Raw genomic sequence first — 20711 nt, 5'->3', positions numbered from 1 at the left:
AGACAAAGCAAGCAACAAAATACACTAAGGATTGGAGTCTGCCTTCTAACAAGAAACAAATCAAAGTTATACGTAAAGGTAGACACAACAGCTGAGTTAGCATTATTCATAAAAATTTCAGCAAAGGGCTCCCCAGAGTTGACTACTGATATGTAAACCAACGTGGAAGCAGTATAAGAGTTTATAAAATGTATAGTAAAAAAAAAAGTTTGTGATGAGAGAAAGCAGATGACAGACTGAAAAGTCCTGTCTGAAGAGAAACATATGCAACATGTTCATCCACGCATTTCCTTTGGCTTTCAATCACCAAAAAGTCTCTAGTATACACGTAAAAAAGAGTGGATATGAAACGAGGTAAAAAGTGTGGAAACTAAGCAATTTGAGAAAATAATGGGACTCTAGATCAAGTGGGGAACCTGGGCAAGGGCTGAACAATAGGGTCAGGGATAGCTACACTTGCAGTGGAGCTGATGGTGGGCTGCCTGGCCCTAGTACTTACCCTGGATGAGGACAGAGCGTTAACCCAGACCCTCCAACCCTGTTGCAAATGAAGATGTTTTGAAGGGACAAATGTTTTTGCAGCATACCCCTTCCTTTATGACACCCCAGGTGCCCAGTCCCAGTGGGGCTCTCACCTTTGTCTATCTCCGAAACATATCAATTATAACATTTACCCAAATAAATCACGTCACATTATCCTTGGTCTGGCCATGTGCCACACAGTCTTGATAAATACTAAGCATGGTGTTCAAAACTCAGTGTACAAATATCAAGCCACGCTTATCTTTGGGTTGCCATGAGATTCAGATACCATTGTGCTTTATCTTCTCATTACTGAGGCTCTACCACTTGTAATGTGCTGAAGCTTTTTTTGTAAACTGGCTCCTAGATACTGAAAACATTAATTAAAATGACAGGTCCATAAATATCGAAAAGAAGGCATTTCTAGATTCAGGGTGTTATTTTTCCTACATCTGATGGATGGTCATAAGTATCAAAGACTGAAGGAGGCCAAGAAATTGTGAAGATTCACTCTTCGTGTTTTCCTCAAATATTTAGGTAAAGAAAAACAAATTCTTCCTGTCTACAGAAATAATAGACAATAGTGGCACTACTCTCAGACACCTTAACACAAAATGGAACAGAGACACAGATAATATCTGTTGATGAACAGCTTGTAATTATTTGCATCCACAGTGGAGTGCAATTGCTTACATTAATAGTGTGGATGAGAGGAACTGTGGGAAAATGGAGGTTACTCACTTCTAATTTTAGCACTATAATGAATATCCAACTCCTCAAATGCACTGAACAAATGAACTTACCCACTCTGTATTTATCATTACACTACTCATTAACATGGTGATAATTAACTCTATGTAAAGTTTCACAGTTTGAGGGACTATAATAATTAATATATTAACAGGTTTTATATGGTCATTATTCACGCTAGTGCATTTGACTTAGGATTGCTGCCTGATTGTTTTATAAAACTGAAAATGCCACTTAACTGATCAGCAGCCAAGATTGAAGTTTCTCAGTCATATAGCTTACAGAATAGTTGGGAAATGTCTGTTATGAATGTAAGTACTTCAAAATGTGCTGTATATTTCTTCATTCTTTTCCCTTGGTGTCTTTATGTTTCTCCTTCCTTTGGCCTCTCTATTTTCTTCTGTTCCAAATCAGCCTCAGTTTTCCTATTCTTGTCATATTTATTCATTCTGTTGGAGAGAAGAATTTTCCACACCTTTCCTTTTCTTAAAAAAAAATTGATTAAAAAAATAAAGTTAATTATTTCTAATGTTTTCTATTCTCTTTTGTCAGAAACCTTTGGGTTATAATTTTTTTTTTTTCCCAGAACTTTAAAATGACATGCTGAGAAAACCATCACATGCAGATTCATAACTGTCTCCTCTGTCTAAGGTCCATTGGATTTCGACATTCCTCGGGGGATATCAGAGTTTTGCAGGAGTGACAAACAGCAATGGAGAAATATCAAGAAGATTCAGAAGTTCAGCTAACTCAAATCTCACCCTGTCAGAACTCAAGTAAGTTACCTTGCTGACAACTAGCAAAGGTCTGAGACAGATGTAATTCTGATTTGTGTAAATCAAATGGAAATTTTGGTGCCCAGACTTTTGTTTCAGACTCTTGAAAGAAAGCAGCTGCAAGATCTGGTTTTATACTGGAAGTTCCCTGTTGTTTGGGGTTATGTAGATGAGAAAAACATTTGCTTAGCTTCTAGAGATACCTAACTCCTAATGAGATAACAGGTACTTTAGCTTTTGATGAAAAATGATGCCACTCCCTCTAGAGCAGGAAAATTTGCTATCTGGGCTTGCTGGAAATCTTCAGCTTTCCAGAAAAAAAACCAAACCAGACATCTAAAAGTTCAGTATGACTTACCTGCTTTAAGAAACTCTGGAACTGTGCTTCATAGCGACATCCACTCAGGTAACTAATGTCATAACTCTCTTTAGAGGCCAAAAAATGCCAACTCTGCTCCTGACAGAGCCACGTGGGACTCCCAGTCTACACTGCATCATGGTACGTGCTATTAAACTTAGGCCCATGAAAGAGAATAAGGAGCAAGGCGTCTACTTTGAATAATGCAGCACTATGACATTTCCAGAAGTTTTGTTTTCCTGAATCTTTGTGATGGTTTAGCTAAAACATCAATTTTTAGTATTTACCTTTTCACAAATTTTCAACAAATTTAACTAAAATTTTGATAAGGTCATAAAATATTGCTGGAATGGGACAACCCACCTTCTTTCTATATTTCCATGTTCTGCAGAAAATCTGGCATTTCCAACATGTACAACAGGACACAACCACCTCCTTCCTCTCCATTGTCTTCTCCCTCTATCTGACAGTTCATAAAGCATCTAGAGAGTTTAAAGAGTTTATGATGTGAATAGAAAGGCACATATGGTTAGAAAGAGATGTAAAAGAAGATGCCTAGATTTATATCAGTCTCAGAATGGGCATATTTCCATTCTCAATCTTTCTCAGCCCCCCACTGAATACAAATGTGGAAAGTGAAGAAAGGTTTAAAATCAGCTTTAGGGTACATAGGGTTAAATATTGCAACCATATGTGAGATAGTAATGATACTCAGTTATCTCCTCAGAAAATTTGTTTGGTGTTTGGGATAATTAAATAAAAGATAATTTTTTAACCAAGTGGAATTTCAAAAGATTTCTCTGTTCTCCCAGATGAAACAAGAAAACAACTCATATTTGACCCTGCCACTATCCCTGACTCCTGTTCTTATAAAGCTTGATAAAATAGATTTATCTTGGTCCCTCACCCAGTAAATATATCACAGACACACCTCTATCATTGTTTTCAATAATTAATTCCAGTGTCAGGGGCCTATTTAGAAAAAAAACAAAACCAAAACCAAACAGCTGCTTATTCATCAGATGGCATCTTTAAAATGTTTTTTATCATGCCCCAGCTGACTTCGTTGAAGATAGTAAATGTTATTTCTGTTAGCACTGAATAGGCAATGCATCTCTGGAAAAAGTGATTTTGGTTCCCAAATCATTAATATAATTATTAGAGCCTAAGGGTCTTCAAACAGGCTAAATGAATTAGACATACAAGTCTCACAGAAATTTGGAGAGTTGGATATCAAAGTACTGAGATGCTATTTTAAGCTCCCATGCCAAAATCTATTTGGTTCCTGAGTCTGGAAGGCTCAATGATGACTTTCAGGCCAATTTTCAGACATCATCTTTATGAATAATAACTGAAACCTACTTCCCTGTAAATAGGGTAGATTTGCCAAAAGATGTTAAAAGGATAAACAGGGTATTTCTAATTCCATATTTCAATGTCACTTTTTCAGGGTAGAATATGTATGAAATATAATTATTTTGGGGATCAGTACCTTTCTTTTTAAACTACTTAATATCATCACGAAAGGAAAGTGAAAAGCATGTTTACTAAGTTCCAGTCTATTAGAGCCACAAAATTAGACACCTGAAAAAACCTTCATCAATCAATAACATCATCAAGGTCAACAGATTGAGAACCATAAACTGAGAAATTGGTCCAGTGCTATTGTAAATGAAACCACACAAGGATTAAAAAAAATCCTGTCTTTTACAGTGATTGTGTTAAATCATAAAATGCATTACATTCATTTAAACAAAGAAAGGAGAAAATAGAGGGGAAAACCCCTTCAGGACCTGCACCAGATAGGATTCGTACAATACAGGTTGTTTCCCTGTGCATCCATTGCAATCTGTAATCACAGACTTTTTTTTTTTTTAAACAAAAGTACATTATTATCAAGTTCATGTTTGTGTGCTAACAAGAAGGGAAATGTGAAAAAAGGGATCTTGGCATTTTGATAATATAATTGAAGATTCATTTTTATGCATATTCTGTAGATTCAGAGTAATGAGCTTAAATAAAAATAATAATAAATATTTTATAAATATTTTGGATTAATATGATTTCCTTTTTTTAGAAGCACTAAAAGTTGACAGGAATCAATTTCAGACCTGATTTTTAGCTCTGAGCATAATGCTGAAGGAAGCAGGTGGAAATAAAAATAGTAAGCATGCACTGTAAATGTTTGTGGTGTGAATATATGAGGACTGGAATTATGCCAATGCAGCTACGATTTCACCATATTTTTTTAAGTTTGACCCTTACGCTGCCTGTATCAATTCAACATTTTTGTCTGTATCTCATTAATTTAATCCCACTGCTATGTGATGAGAAGTGCAGTCTGCAGAGCAAGTGACCTTGATGAGCCTTTATGGCCATAACCCCAGCCCTTCAGTCACATGAGCAGCACAGGCTCAGTTAAATTCTGAGTCATCATTTTTACTATGAGACTTTTAGAGCACAAACAGTTAACTCAGTAACTTAAAAAGTATAAAAAGACAGATAGTGGAGTCTGTTATCAGAGATGAGACCTGGCAAATGCACCTGGCAAAGAGGAAGGAGAGGCAATTAATCAGTATCAGGCACCACATTCAAAAGTAATGGAAAGAAAACAATAACAGTATGTGGTGCAGTTCTTAGTGAGAATCTTAAACAAGTGTGAATTTATTTTGTCACAAATTGAGCCCCAAAGAAATCCAGACAAGGTCATTGGTAAATTCCCTCAAAGCCCATTTAAGCACAGATGATGTGATAAAGGTTATTCCACTCTCAAGCAGGCTGCAATTTTACTGGACGTTCTCATTGGAAGCATAGAGGAAAATTGAAGGCAAGAGTAAAGAACATTCTTGTCAGGGTGACAGGATATAGCTGAATAACTATGAACAATCTGTCAGGCCTACCAATAAGTTCCATATAAGCTTCCCACCTTTTTTTTTTTTTTTTTTCCCCAAAAATACTGATTTCAGCTTTTTTTAGACCAAACTGATAGCAGCGTATTCATAAAGTCAATTAGCTAAACAGTATAATAAGGATACTATGTGATTTATAACCTATTGTAGTCTTTGAACATGATTTTGTTTCCCCATTGTTTTACAACAATGTGTTTAAGAGCTAAAAGTAGGCCTATAGGATATACGCCTTTGAGTACGTTAACATCACATTGCAAATATCCCATCTAGAAGATACAGAAGAAATTCCCCACCTTATGTGCCTTTTCATCAATAGAAAATATTTTTAAAATTTTTTTCCTCCTACGAAAAGACTTCTACTTAGAGGCCAGATTACCTTTTATATTAGATACTTAACATCCTTATTAACGCTCTTCTACTTCTGGCTGTATTCATCAGTCACTACTATCTTAAATGTTGTTTATTAGAGCTTGGTTCAGTTGTATATAATTTTTCAAGTTTGACTTACCCATTAATGTCCTTACCAAAAATCATATTATACGACTGGTATTACTACTTAAGATGAAGACAAAGTGAGCACGTTTAACTAAAATAATGTAATACCTTTAGAAAAGTTCAACCTATCCTTCCTTTACATAACCTTCCTATAACGGTACTCTCAAGGCTATGTCATGGTTGGTCTTAGTCCTCCAGCGTGGCAATGGATATCAGATGTCTACCATCAGATGTGATTACAGAAATGCTAATTCTGGTGTACTTTGTGTAGCACACGGTTCTTAGGTCAGCTTTTGACCTTTAATAGTAAGTTCTTCCTTGCTGAAAACCAACCCCATATCACTGGCAGTGTCATACTCAGTGGCCACATCATAGGGTTTAGGTACATTCAGCAGCATCTTACTCTGTCTAAGCTTTGTGCCAATTCAATCTTGTGCAGAGACACACCTAAGTATTAATTGCCCATAAGAAGCATGGTATATTCATTTTTTCTCAAACCATGACTAAAAAAATGGAGAAGGTTTCTCACTTTTTCCACAATAGCCTAATGGACAAGTCTTCAGTACCCAAAAATGAATGGCTTTGGATCCAAACTTCTCTTATCATAGAGGAGTCCCACAATGTCCAAGCTATAACATTTTAAATGATACTGAAACTGGATAAAAATACATGGAGATAAATGGAATCCAAAAAAAATGTCCAACTTCTTTCCTGTTCAAAGCCCTACCCAAAAGGTAGAGATGTACATCTTCTCTGGCTCCTTCTAGCCTTTTGGCTCTTCTATTCTTGCTTGTTTGTGCCTTGTCACAGCCTGATAGTTATGCTGCTTGCTTGGGATATAGGAGCTGGGATGCAGACTTGCAGTTTCCTAGCTGGAAGCCAGTTCAGAACCAGTGTCTCCCATTATGTGCCACCATACACTGGCCATTGCTTGCTACAGCTGCCTCCTCCTTTGCTAAGCACCTGGTCGCAGACCTCACCACCCAATGTCCAGAAGTGCACAAGGGTACTTAATTTTTAGCTTGGCGCTTCATGGGCTCACTGTATGTGAACAGTGGACTCAGGCAGAGTCCAGACCTTAAGCTTCCTCCACTAACCCTTTAGAAGTGCCTCGTTTTTGTCACAAACATTGGCATCTAATTCAGCTGGTTTGTGGCATCCTGATGCTGCAATAGTTGTCTTACTTTTAAATGTTGAAGGCTACCACAGGTGTCTGTCTTCACCAGTTAGAAACTGAACCAGAGATGTTTAATTTAGAGGCATTGAGTGCTGGCAGGAAAACAGAGCCCTTCGGCTTTGGAACCAGGAACTCTTAATTCAGAGTAGCTGGGGAGAGCCTCCATGAAAATAAACCATGTTCCAAATTAAACTGCCACCATCAGCCAGAGGCATGACAGCCCAAATAAATAAAAGCAGAACTATTTCTGCATAAACTCCTTTAGTAGGCTGAGTCTGAGTCAAAGGGACTCGACAGACGAGAAATTTCTCGGGGGACCATCCATTTCCCAACCCACACTGTCCTCATGCAGCCCCTTTCTAACCCCACTCCCACCGCAGCTCAAGTGTTTGTCTCTGTCCCAACCCCAACCCTAGTACTGGGTTGAGCCTGAGTGCAAACCCAGAAATTTTGAAACAAAAAGATTGTGATTTTGACCATCATTTAGCTAATTTTCACTCAAATAAATGTTTTAGTGGAAGAGAGACCAAAAACTCTCTCTTTTTTTGGTCAAAAAAAGCAAAAACTGAACTAAGTCCTTCAATGAGAACCCATGAATTCTTTTATGTGTTTATTGCCATGTAAACAATTTGCATTTTCCAATGGATATTTCCTTAATAATTTCCCCTAGACCTGCAATAAACAAAGTATATCTAGAATTACATACCTGGAAGAAGAGAAGATTTCAAAATAAGTCAAGCTTTCAGCACCTCTGCTGACTCAGTGAACTTTTACCAAGAGATGAATTTTATTTATTCTTCTTTAAACACTGAGACTACTTTTCTATAACAAACCCATGAAAAACGTAAAACAAAGGTAAAATTATTACAATCATATGAATAATAAAAACAATGTTGAAATTAACTCTGTTAAAGTTTTTTCAATCATTGCAGTATTAGTTTTCTAGTCATCACTGAAATTTTTATCTGGGGAAGTATCATCATACTAGTAGAAACTTCTGTGCAATATCTGATATTCAAGAAAATTACCTGTATTGCAACATAATTTTCTCGGATGACACACTGACTGACTCCTAATTACAACAGATATAGCTAATTTCTTTGGTTCATCCTGTAAATAGCTCAGCATGTATCTTTATGAGAATTCAGTAATGACACATTGCTCAGTGGGACCTTATATGCAAATTAATTCTCAAGCTTTTTTATGCATAAAGTTCTTATTTTTCAATATCTGTATAAATTTTCCTTCAAACTTCTTAGAAACTTAATGATGGTGAACAGGATATTCAGGGCACTCAAATAGTACAAATTGGTACGGTTGGATTTTTTGGACACCGTTCTCAATAACTAAACAGAAACCGAGCCCCAGAACCAGATTTGACACCACAGCCCCTTAAAAAGCTTTATTTCTCTGACAGCAACAAGAAAAATTGTGATTCACCAGTCCTGCAAATGAATCTGCTGTGTAAAAACTAATCTATTCTTTTCCTATTTGAGTTTGCACCATGGAAAAACTGGTAGGCAGAAGCTGTGTAGTGCTTCTGCTACCTGTCTGCAGAAGTGAAGCATGAGTAGAAAACTGCCATGATAGACACAAAGCAAGTAACCAAATGCAAAATTCAGTGGAAAATGGATGGAAGCCTAAGTCTACTTAAAAAAAAATCCCACCTGCATTGTTTAGATCCTACATCAAGCCATAGTTTGTCAGCAGAAAGTTGTGCAGTTGGAGACTTCAAATGTGCAGCTTTTATCCTGCCAAAAATGCTGATTTTTATTTGATTTTGTCATAATTTGGCCTCAAAAGGTAGAAATGTAGAAAAATGCAAGAAGTTAACATCACAAAATATTTTTATTGAAGTACATTGAAACGGTTTAAGCAGAATATTTAATGTTTGCAATATGAAGCAGTATAACATGTTGCGGACAAATTAAGAGACTGTAGTGACTTTGGAATAACTTTTTTATTCTGAGTCATTACAGAATTTTTAAAATCATCTACTAACTGAACTTCACACATTTGTGCTATATATAAAAGCTCTAAAAATATTCCTTGACCAGTTTCAAGTGTATAGCATTACACTTTCTTCCCTTCTAGTTTGTTTTCAGCCCAGTACACCGGTCTGCTTTAGGTTCCACATTTTTTACTGGAATCAAGAGTTCTCAAAGATTTTCACCAACTCCTGACATCATCCAAAAGTGAGAAAAATAAAAATGTATTTCACACATATACCAACTTTCCTTTATCAATTCTAGGATGCATTATTTATTATAAAGTACATTTTATTAAAAAAAAAATTAAACTTCATCTCTTATTAGAATTTTACTCAAGCCAGCAAAGGTGACCCAAACATGACTTTAGCATCTTCTCTTGCACTAAAAATTGACTGACAAGAAATCATGTTTATCTTTTCTACTGCAGTATATCTGGAAAGTACTTGTAAACAAGCGGTATTACCCACCTGGTCCCAGAAAAATTCAAAGCTTTTTTCTTATTAGTAGTGTGTTACTCCAAATGCCCTGGCCAAATTTACATCCATGTGTGTGTGTTCTGCTTTTCTTATTGTAGACTGAATGCAGTCCTTACTTTTTGACCCAATTCTGCTAGCTACTGCCAAAAAACCTGTTTTACATCTCCAGAGACAGCTGTATTTCAGTTGCAAAGAAAGTGATGTAATTTGTAAAATGCTTTATATTCCATTAGGGCAAATAGCAATATATAAGCTGAAGACATTTTGAAACAGCTCCTCAGGTGGTACACACAATGAGGTTACTTCAGAGAAATTATGGAGACAGGTGGTATAAATCTGCAAGCAACTGCCTCAGTACAATCTCTTGGGTTGAGGATTGATTCTGTTTCGCTGAAAAAGGGGAAACTAACAACCTTGATAGAGAACCTGGCAAAAAGACTGTGACTCTGCCTAAATTAGAATTCTATTTTTGTAATTGCCCCACTGCTCCCTATTGTTAATTAGACCATTAAAGAAGTTGTCTCACATTTAGATGCACAGCTGTGGCTTCAAAGCAGAAACGGTGCAAGATCTTAAATCCCACTTTACACTTTTTTATACATCCTCATATTCATATAGACAGACCTATGTAAAATCTTTACATAGCCATTAAATAAAAAAGTATCGCTTCTTGCTCAGGAAGTTCTTGATCACAAGTTGGTTGATGTTGGAGAATATTCTGAGAAACAGCAATAAATGAATATACATACACACATTCTCACCCTGCTTTTCCTGTCAGAGACATCATCGCAATATGGCAATTGTTCATTGTATTTGGATGAGGATTTTTTGACACAGGCATTTAAAGTTAGAGAAAAATATGATTCTTGAAGCGCCTCTGCAATATCAGAGGACAGCAGTATGTCTCATTATTCTTTACTTCATTAAAAGCTACACCCCTGTCAATTAAAACATGAATTACCACAGCTGACATCTGTTGTGGCAGCTTTAAGCAGTGCTTCCCAAATTTTTTGATAATTGACCACCTTCAAAAATTTATCAAAACCCATTCTGTAGAATTCATTAAAAGTTTAATATGGGCTTGCAGTTGTCTTGGGATTGCTTACTATGCTTTCAGTTCAGATTTCTACAGAATGTTTGCAGTTTCACATTTCATTTGTAAACAGCAAATTGCCAAGGATCAAGTCTCAACATGACAGGAACATAAAAAGGAATCAGTGCTCATGGAAGACTCTGAACTACAAAATCCTAGAAGTGACACATCATATTGAATTTAGAATACTGAGTTCCCAATGACTCTTTAGATCAGTGAGGTTAAGAACAACAGTCTATAGTTTCTTTGGAATGTCACCTCACCTTTTATTACTCCACTTAGCAAACAACAACCCATTAAGATGACTATCTCTGAGTCTTGCCTTACAAGGTAAGTCTCTACAAGTCTTTCATGTATTGAGGTATTATTAAAAAGAATGTTTTTATGGTTTGATTTATTCATGTAAATTTAATGGAGCTAAACAGTCACATTGAAAAATTATGTTTACAGAAAAACTGTGATGCTAGCACAGAAGAAATACATTTTTAAAGACATAGGAAATGGTTAGAATTTATTAAAATGCAGCACCAGCATTCAAGCATAGAAGCAAATACAAATGGAAATTAATATTGGACAACCAGAGATGAGTAAGAATTAAGATCAGGATATTTCCAGATTTCTCATGGGAGCTTGTTATTAAAGAAATAATTTTTCCATTCAAGTTGGTGACATGATATTGTTGATCTCTGAAGTGGTTTTACTTTAATATTTATGATGACATTTTGTTTTAATATATACTTTCTAATTATTTCAGAATGGCACACAAAAAGGAAAAATAGGGCAACTAAACCAGGTTTTTTTTAGGAAGTAATCAATTGCTGACTGATAGAAATTGACAGGCAGATTGCTAGCAAATTATTTTAATTATCAATAATTATAACTATTTTAGAGACTTACATCACCAGAGGGTTACCTGTGATTTTTGTAATAGGAGAAAGTATTATGATTTTCTATCTTCTGGCAAAATTTTCTCAACATCGAAAAAATAAGTAATGCCAATTATGTATGAAAAGTATCATCTCAATTTCTGTCTATGCTATTTTTGATATATTGTGCATGTCAACCAGTTCTTAGACTTCTTGCATGTCCTGGAAGCTACAATGACCATCTTAATGCTTATTAATTTCTATTACCAATACTTCTACAGGAGGGTTCCAGCCCCGCAGCCATGGGCAGGGACATCTTCCACTAGACCAGGTTGCTCAAAGCCCCGTCCAACCTGGCCTTGAACACTTCCAGGCAGGGGGGCATCCACTTCTCTGGGCAACCTGTTCCAGTGCCTCACCACCCTCACAGGAAATAATTTCTTCCTTACATCTGATGTAAATCTACCCTCTTTCAGTTTAAAACTGGTACCCCTCATCCTATCACTACACTGCCTGATACAGAGTCCCTGCTCAGCTTTCCTGCAGGCCCTTACTAAGTTCTGGAAGGCTGCTGTAAGGTCTCCCCAGAACCTTCTCTTCTCTCGGCTGAACAACCCCAACTCTCTCAGCCTGTCCTCAGAAGGCAGGTGGTCCAGCTCCTTGATCACCTTTGTGGCCTCCTCTGGATCCACTCGAGCAGGTCCATGTCCTTCTTATGTTGACAGCCCATAGCTGGACACAACACTGCAGGTGGGGTCTCACAAGAGCAGAGTAGAGTAGAGGGGTAGAATCCCCTCCTTTGACCTGCTGGCCACACTTCTCTTCATGCAACCCAGGACACAATTGGCTTTCTGGGCTGCGAGGGCACATTGTTGGCTCATATTCAGTTTTTCATCCACTAGTACCCTCAGGTCCTTCTCCACAGGGCTGCTCTCAATCCACTCATCACCCAGCCTGTATTTGTGCTTGGGATTGCCCCAACCCATGTGCAGGACCTTGCACTTGACTTTGTTGAACTTCATGAGATTTGCACAGGCCCACCTCTCCAGCCTGTCCAGGTCCCTCTGGATGGCATCCCTTCCCTCCAGTCTGTCGACCACACCACACAGCTTGGTGTTGTCAGGAAACTTGCTGAGGGTGCACTCGATCCCACTGCCTGTGTCACCAACAAAGGTGTTAAATAGCTCTGGTCCCAACACCAACCCCTGAGGAATGTCACTCATCACTGCTCTCCACTTGGACATCGAGCTGTTGACCGCAACTCTTTGAGTGTGACCATTCAGCCAATTTCTTATCCGTCCACTGGTCCATCCATCAAATCCACGTCTCTCCAATTTAGAGAAGAAGATGTCATGCAGGACAGTGTTAAATGCTTTGCACAAATCCAGAGAGGTAACATCAGTTGTTTTTCCTTTATCCACCAATGCTCCAACCCCATCTTAGAAGGTCACCAAATTCATCAGGCACAATTTGTCCTTGATGAAGCCATGTTTGCTGTCACCAATCACCTCCTTATTTTCAATGTGCTTTAGTGTAGTTTCCAGGAGGATCCACTCCATGATCTTGCTGGGCACATAGGTGAGACTGCCTGCCTGTAGTTTCCTGGGTCTTTTTTATCCCTTTTTAAAAATGGGATTTATATTTCTGTTTTTCCAGTCACCAGGAACTTCACTGGACTGCCACAACTTCTCAGATATGATGGATAGTGGCTTAGCCACTTCATCTGTCCGTTCCCTCAAGACCTGTGGATGCATCTCATCAGCTCCCATCGATTTGTGTGCCTTCACGTTCCTTAGATGGTCTCGAACCTGATCTTCTCCTACAATGAGCTGTTCTTCATTCTCTCATTCCCTGCCTTTGCCTTCGGCATCTTGGGTGGTGTGGCTGGAGCACTTGCTGGTGAAGACCGAGGCAAAATTTCATTGAGTACCTCAGCCTTCTCCATATCCTGGGTAACCAAGTCTCCCGTTTCCTTATGGAGAGGGCCTAGTCCCTGCAGAAGGAAGGTACTTTGTCCCTAGTCTTCCTTTTATCACCAACATACCTATAGAAGCTTTTCTTGTTTCCCTTGATGTCCCTGGCCAGATTTAATTCTGTCAGGGTTTTGGCCTTCCTAACCTGATCAGTGGTTGCTTGGACAGTTTCTCTGTATTCCTCCCAGGCTACCTGTCCTTGCTTCCACCCTCTGTAGGCTTCCTTTTTAGGTTTGAACTTGCCCACGAGATCCTTTTTCATCCATGCAGGCCTGATGGTTGTCTTACCTGACTTCCTCCTTGTTGTGGTGCATTGCACCTGAGCTTGGAGGAGGTGTTCCTTGAATATTAACCAGCTTTCTTGGGCTCCTCTTCCCTCCAGCGCTTTATCACATTTTACCCTGCCAAGTAGATCCCTGAAGAGGCCAAAGTCTGCTCTCCTGATGTCTAGTGTAGCAAGTTTGCTGTGCACCCTCTTCACTGCCCTAACAATCTTAAACTCCTTGTTTCATGGTCGCTGCAGCCTAGGCTGCCTTGGAGCTTCACACTCCCCACCAGCCCCTCTTTGTTGGTGAGAATAAGGTCCAGCATATCACTTCTCCTCGTTGGCTCCTCTATCACTTGGAGAAGGAAGTTTTCATCAATGCACTCCAGGAACCTCCTGGATTGCCTATGCACTGCTGTGTTGTCCCTCCAACAGATATCAGGGTAGGTGAAGTCCCCCATGAGGATCAGGACTTGTGAACATGAGGTTGCTCCATTTCTGCCCATAGAGAGCCTCATCCACTTGGTCTTCCTGGTCGGGTGGCCTGTAACAGACCCCCACTATAACATCTCCTGTCCCTTCCCTTCCTTGAATCCTGACCCATAAGCTCCTGGTCGTATTCTCACGCACTCCAGCTGGTCACTGACATAGAAGGTGACACTCCCTCTTTGTCTCCCCTTTTTGTCTTTCCTAAAGAGTCTGTATCCTTCCATTCCAACACTCCAGCCATAGGATCCATCCCACCACATCTCTGTGATGCCAGTAAGATCACAGCCCTGCAGGCGTGCACACGTCTCTAGGCCCTCTTGTTTATTCCCCATGTTATGTGCATTTGCATAGAGGCATTTAAGTGTGACCCCTGATGAAGTTGACTTACTGGCTGGAACTCCTTTGTGCTGCTCTGCAGGTGCTCTCCTGTTGACCTGTGACCCCTCTCCAGGCTCAGCATCTACTGCTGGTGCTGGCGTCAAGCTAGTAGGAGTGGGATGGAGTTTCCCCTCCCCTTGCAACTTTAGTTTAAAACCCTCTTCAGCCTTCAGCTGAAGTGATAATAGTCTGGTAGAGTCATCCCTCAGGAAAACAAGATCCCTCACTGCCAGATGTGACGGAGACTGAAGGCATACCCCAGACAAGTATGTCTTTCCACAAGTTATAGTGTAATGTCCCATCCTCCACCATGCTCATGAGGCAAACAATGAAAAGTAAGAACACATTTGAGCTGCACAGGATGTTTTCCTTTGACATTTTGGTGGGAAAAGGGCATTTTAAAAGGATGTGATGTAACCATAATTTTCATAATTTTTCATATTTAGTTTTTGAAGGAAGCCAAACTGTTTAATAAAAGAAGATGGAGGGTGAGGGAACAGAGCCCAGTTTTACTTCAAGTCTTTACATTTCATAAAAGAAAAGGTTCCTTTGGATTTTTCTTTAAAAAAACCCCTTCATAAAAAGTCTAAATAATAGTAGTGCAGTGCAGAAATAACCTCATTTCTAAGGTTCCTGGAGTATTTGCCTCTTTCAAGGACAAAAAAGATCCAATAAGATTTGGAAAAAAACCCAACTGTCAGCTTTAATCATCAGTAAGGTTAGTAGGAACTGCTCTTGAGCAACAAAACCCTGTTATACCTCACCTCAGCATTTTGATAGTAAAATAACTTGGTTTTCTCTTTAGTTATTTGAAACCAGCCTTTCACTAGACATACAACTGATAACACGATTTACTTTAGACAGTGCTAGTGGATAGAAAGAATATCTTGATCTGGGTTCTCATATGTTTAAATGCCTGCAAGGTAGATAGAAACATCTTCATTTTTTCCAGCAAAAATGTATGATACAAGGTAATTTAGACTTCTCTCATTTCTGTTTCAGGATATGCTTAGGCCAGTTTTGAACAAGTTTTAAACATTGAAGTATGGCATTTTCAGAACACCTGAAAAAAATCACAAATATAATATTTCTGATTAGAGACCATGTGATCTTATCTCACATCAGTTGATGTGAAGCCTAGGACTATAAAAAGAAAAAAATTACTGCAGCCATTATTTTGCAATCTTTTGTTTTTACATTGCTCCAGATTCCTTCGATACACCTTATTAATGGTTAAAAGTTTAACAAGCACAATATATTTCATGAACAGCAGTAAAAGGACATTAAACAGATTTATTTTCAATGAGCTATCCCTCCCAAATTATAAGTATAATTCCACTACACTCTGAAACCAGAGCAACTCATTTGAAATCAGTGGAACCATGCTATCAGAGAGAAAACTACTGTTCATGGGAGAAACATGCTTTTTTTTCCAGGATACATGAGTGCGCTTGGAGATCCTGGGAGAAGTGAATAATGAAATGACTCTCTACTGCTGCCCAGAACAGGTTATTCACAGAATCTCAACTTACTGAAATATCCTACTGCAAACAAGGGCATTTAGGTCCAATTGGGGCATGTCAGTTGGCATCTACTACATTCTTAGAAGTATTTCTTGTCTAATACACATATAAATATGAAATTTCCTGATATTAGATACTCAGTAAATAAAAATATACACAATTCTAAACCAATGAAAAGTCTTACCAAGATTCATGAGGCAAATGAGCAAGCACCAACTAAAACCACAAATTATTCTCAATCAAAATTGCAATGCAACCTGTTTTCTCATCTCAGTTCTGCCCTTTATTTATTGTTTTCTTTCAGTGAAATTGTTTCATTTTTCTAACTCAAGTTCCATTACCCATTTTTCTTTCTATATTAGACCTACAGATTGACTGCTTTGTAGATGAGAGTTATAAAAGTTCATGAGATGAAAATTTGGATGCACAGAAGTTGAGCTATATAAAATTGTTATTTTCTTTGGAGGTCTCAGAGCAGGTATCCTGGATCACCTCCACAGATTTTGAAAATGTATTTTTGTTTTTCAGACTGAAGTGTCATGTTTGAGTCTCTTAATGTCAAGATAAACAGACCAAGGGGAAAAATGATAAAAGTAGTTTTGATCGTTTTCCCCTGAAACTCAACATTTTAATATGCCTGAAACTTTTAAAAAAAAGAGTTCAGATCATATTTTAAAATGCAGAATTGTAGGCTGAAGTAAGTCCTGATGCTGCAAAGATACATTATATGCTTAATTCTCTGTGTTTTGCGACATTTCATTGAAATCAATAGCACTATTCACAGGGCCAAAGTTGAATTTACAGGGAAGCCTTCTTAAATTTAAGTCTCTAAATAAAGGGAATATAGTTTCTTTGTGACTTTATTAATCTCTTATCCTTTTTTCAATTTTATTCTTTTCAATAATTCCTAAATAGTCCATTTCAGACCTGACCGGGTAGATTAGAATCCTACGGGACATTGTTCAAGTAGGGTTGACAGATTTCTTTTCTCAAATAATCAAAACCAAAGAAATATATTTAGTCATGGAAACTGTATTTACAAGACTGTGTATTTATTACTGAATTCTTATATCTCCAGTGCAATCCCACTAGCCACTGAACAGAAACAAAACACAAGTAAAATCAATCACAAAGAAGAGGAAATTATTCAATCACAAAGAATTCAATGCTTCTATATTCCTGTTGTAGTTCTGTTCCTTATGCTCTGTAGAGTGATGAACTACAACGACAACTTAGTCAACAACACATATCACTGTAGTTGCTGGATAATGTTCTGGGCTAGCTTTATAACCAGATTCTGCCCCAAACATATCCAGACAGGGGTCTCCCACTGAGGTGCATCACATACAAAAATAGAATTCAATTTTCTTGTGCTCATGTCATGCTAATATTCCTGTTACAAGCTATAAATCTATTCCACAAGCTAAATAAGCTGGTCACAAATTTTAAAAGCATTATATTTTCAATTAAACAAAGACTTTTCATCGGATCGCATTCACAGAATTTCTCTATTACTTTGACCCAGGATAGATGATGAGATTAAAAGAGGTGGTAACTGAAATAATTTAAATACCTCTATCTCTTGAATTGTAAACATGGCTTTAAAAGACACAACTTGTTAGTTAACTGCTAAAAACAGTCTTTTGGGTTGTATCCATAGAACCTATTCTTCTCGTAATTAAGAAACCCAGAAGATTTACTGGGGCACAGACCTCTTCCATGAACTTATTTGATAAGCTCCTTCTCTCCAAAGCTCTTCTCATCTTTAATCTGAATAAAAATATGGTAACTCTTCCTTGAGCAGCAGTCAGAGCATTGCTGTCTCTCAAGGAGCAGCAAGGACAGGCTGCTCCTGAGGGGAAGATGACTCCAGCTAAGGCAGTGTCCTACTGATGAAGTGCAGACTCCAGTACCTGTGCCAGGTGGGCAGAGTCAGGCACTGGCAGCAAGTTCCATTGACAGCCCCAGCCACTGCAAGAGGACGAACTATGGCCAAGGTCCAGCTAAGAACAAAAGGAGACTAGGCCAGAGATGAGGCTGAAGACAAGGCTACTACAGACATAAAGGGTCTATCCTTTATCCTATAGAGAAGCTATTTAGGGCATGGGTCTGAGGTACATCCAGAAGCAAGGCCAGAAACCAACATTCCTATAACATAGTTTAGAGAAGGAACAGGTCCCAGGCCTGGGTTTAAATGCAGCCCTGGTGTTGTGTCGATGGGAGTCCCAGGTAAAACTGGTCAGGGCCGTTAAAGCCAATCAGTGTCCTGACTGTATCACTCTTTTCTGGATTCAGCTGAAGAATATATGTGCTCAAAGATATCATAATAAAAGAATGTGTCTGATTAAACTCATTGTCACATGTTCCAGTATCATCTCAAAATGTGATTATACCACAAACTATGATGGACATAAAAACCTTGTGGTGATACATTTGCTTCAACTTGTTTATATTGTTTTTACATGCTTGCTTCTTGCAAATATTAGGAGAGTGAAATTTTATTCCTGGGATAATTTCCAGTAAGCATATTTCATTGTAGTACACAAAAAGCTGAAAAAAATCTTGGAGAAGATGAAATAGAGCAAGAAAGCATTGCCTCTTAAGCTGCTAACTAGAGCTATTAAAAGCCCCTAAATATAACTGCTTTCTTTGCATAAAGGTCTGAGTTTGTCTATAACCAATTAGAGACATTACTAAGAATGTTTCTTAAATATATTACTATATATTACCTGATTAATACTCCTACTTCATCTGATCTGCTGGCATACCTGTGGCACATACCAAAGTGATGGAAAATGCTTACTTAGTTCTTTACTAATGTAAGGACTGCTTACATTATTGATTAAAGGCCCAGGTCACTTCACAGAATCACAGAATTATCTAGGTTGGAAAAGACCTTGAAGATCATCCAGTCCAACCATTAACCTAACACTGACAGTTCCCAACTACACCATATCCCTCAGCGCTATGTCAACCTGACTCTGAAACACCTCCAGGGATGGGGACTCCACCACCTCCCTGGGCAGCCCATTCCAATGCCTAACAACCTGTTCTGTAAAGAAATGCTTCATAATATCTAGTCTAAACCTTCCCTGGTGCAACTTGAGGCCATTCCCTCTTGTCCTGTCGCTTATTACTTGGTTAAAGAGACTCATCCCCAGCTCTCTGCAACCTCCTTTCAGGTAGCTGTAGAGGGTGATGAGGTCTCCCCTCAGCCTCCTCTTCTCCAGGCTAAACAACTCCAGTTCCCTCAGCCGCTCCTCGTAGGACATGTGCTCCAGACCCTTCACCAGCTTCGTTGCCCTTCTCTGGACACGCTCGAGTAATTCAATGTCCTGTTTGTAGCGAGGGGCCCAAAACTGAGCACAGTAATTGAGGTGCGGCCTCACCAGTGCCGAGTACAGGGGCAAGATCACTTCCCTGTCCTTGCTGGCCACGCTATTTCATTTTATTTTTTATATTTATATTATTATTCATTTTATATTTTATTGCACTTCTTGCAATAAAGCTAATAGAAAACTTACGTGAGTGATGGAAAATAGTAATCTTCCAAAACTGTAGGCAGAAAGCAGGGCTGCAAAGATATTCCTTTTCCCAGACGTTATTCAAGCTCAAAATCTGAAATAGTGCTGATGCTCTTTTTGTGCATCCCCTAAGAAAGATATGTAAGAACACTCCCTACTATCTGTGAGTTATATCTTTTTCAAAATGTTCCAGTGATGCTAGTAGTTTGGCAACACCTCTAGCTATTACACGAAGAATTATATTCCCAATCAATACAAGGTAGTTATTGATAGAGCTTCTTACTGGGGAGAGAGCAGAAGGACTCACAAAACATAGGTTGCGATTAGAGCTGATTATTAAGCTAATGGGGGGGGGGGGGGGGGGAATAGTAAAAACAGTTTAGGTTGGATTTTTCTGTTGAGCTAGGTTCCTAAATCCCACTGAAATGGAGTAGAAGTTTGGTGTATAACTAGCGTATACTCATTTGAAAATTGTATTGTTACTGGTCTAAGTAGAAGTAAAGCAATAATCTTAGCTTCCAAAAATCTAAAAGCCCTATGGCATTAACATATAAATAGCCAAGAAGAACTATGGGAATACAGCAAATCAAAATTAATCTTTATGCTACTGCAAGCTCAAAAAAATTCTTTCCAATAGGTGTATTGATTTTTCCATTTTTCCTTAAGGGTGTTGTCAAACTTTTGGAGCCATCACTATAGTATTTCAAAAACTACCAGCCTAGATTTTATGTGAAAAAGTTTTCACTGTATTATGCTCAAATCCTCTTATTATTTGCCTGCTAAAGCTTCTGGTAAAATTTCTTCACCTCTTTAGGATATATGGAAATCCTTGTCAATATGGAAATCCTTGTCAAATTTTTGGTCCATCTGTTTAATATGAAGAATAGTTTTGCCCATTAAGTTCAGATTTCCTTGGAAGCATGTCTGGTGGAAAAAAAAAAAACAAAAACAAAACCAAAAAAACCCCCAAAAACCCAAACCAAAACAACTCATTCTTTATTTTTCTGATTTTTTAGGAGTTGTTATTTTACTTCAAGAGGATGCAAGCCAGAAGAATTCTTATTATTAGCCTAGCCTTTTTTTCTCCTATCTGCCTAACCTGTTTATACACTAGCAGCTGAACTAGCTGTCACTTCAGTTTAACAA

Source organism: Strix uralensis, chromosome 3 (assembly GCF_047716275.1).
Source record: "Strix uralensis isolate ZFMK-TIS-50842 chromosome 3, bStrUra1, whole genome shotgun sequence".
NCBI classification, from domain to species: domain Eukaryota; kingdom Metazoa; phylum Chordata; class Aves; order Strigiformes; family Strigidae; genus Strix; species Strix uralensis.
The sequence above is the reverse complement of the archived record's forward strand: the minus strand, read 5'-3'. Positions refer to the sequence as shown.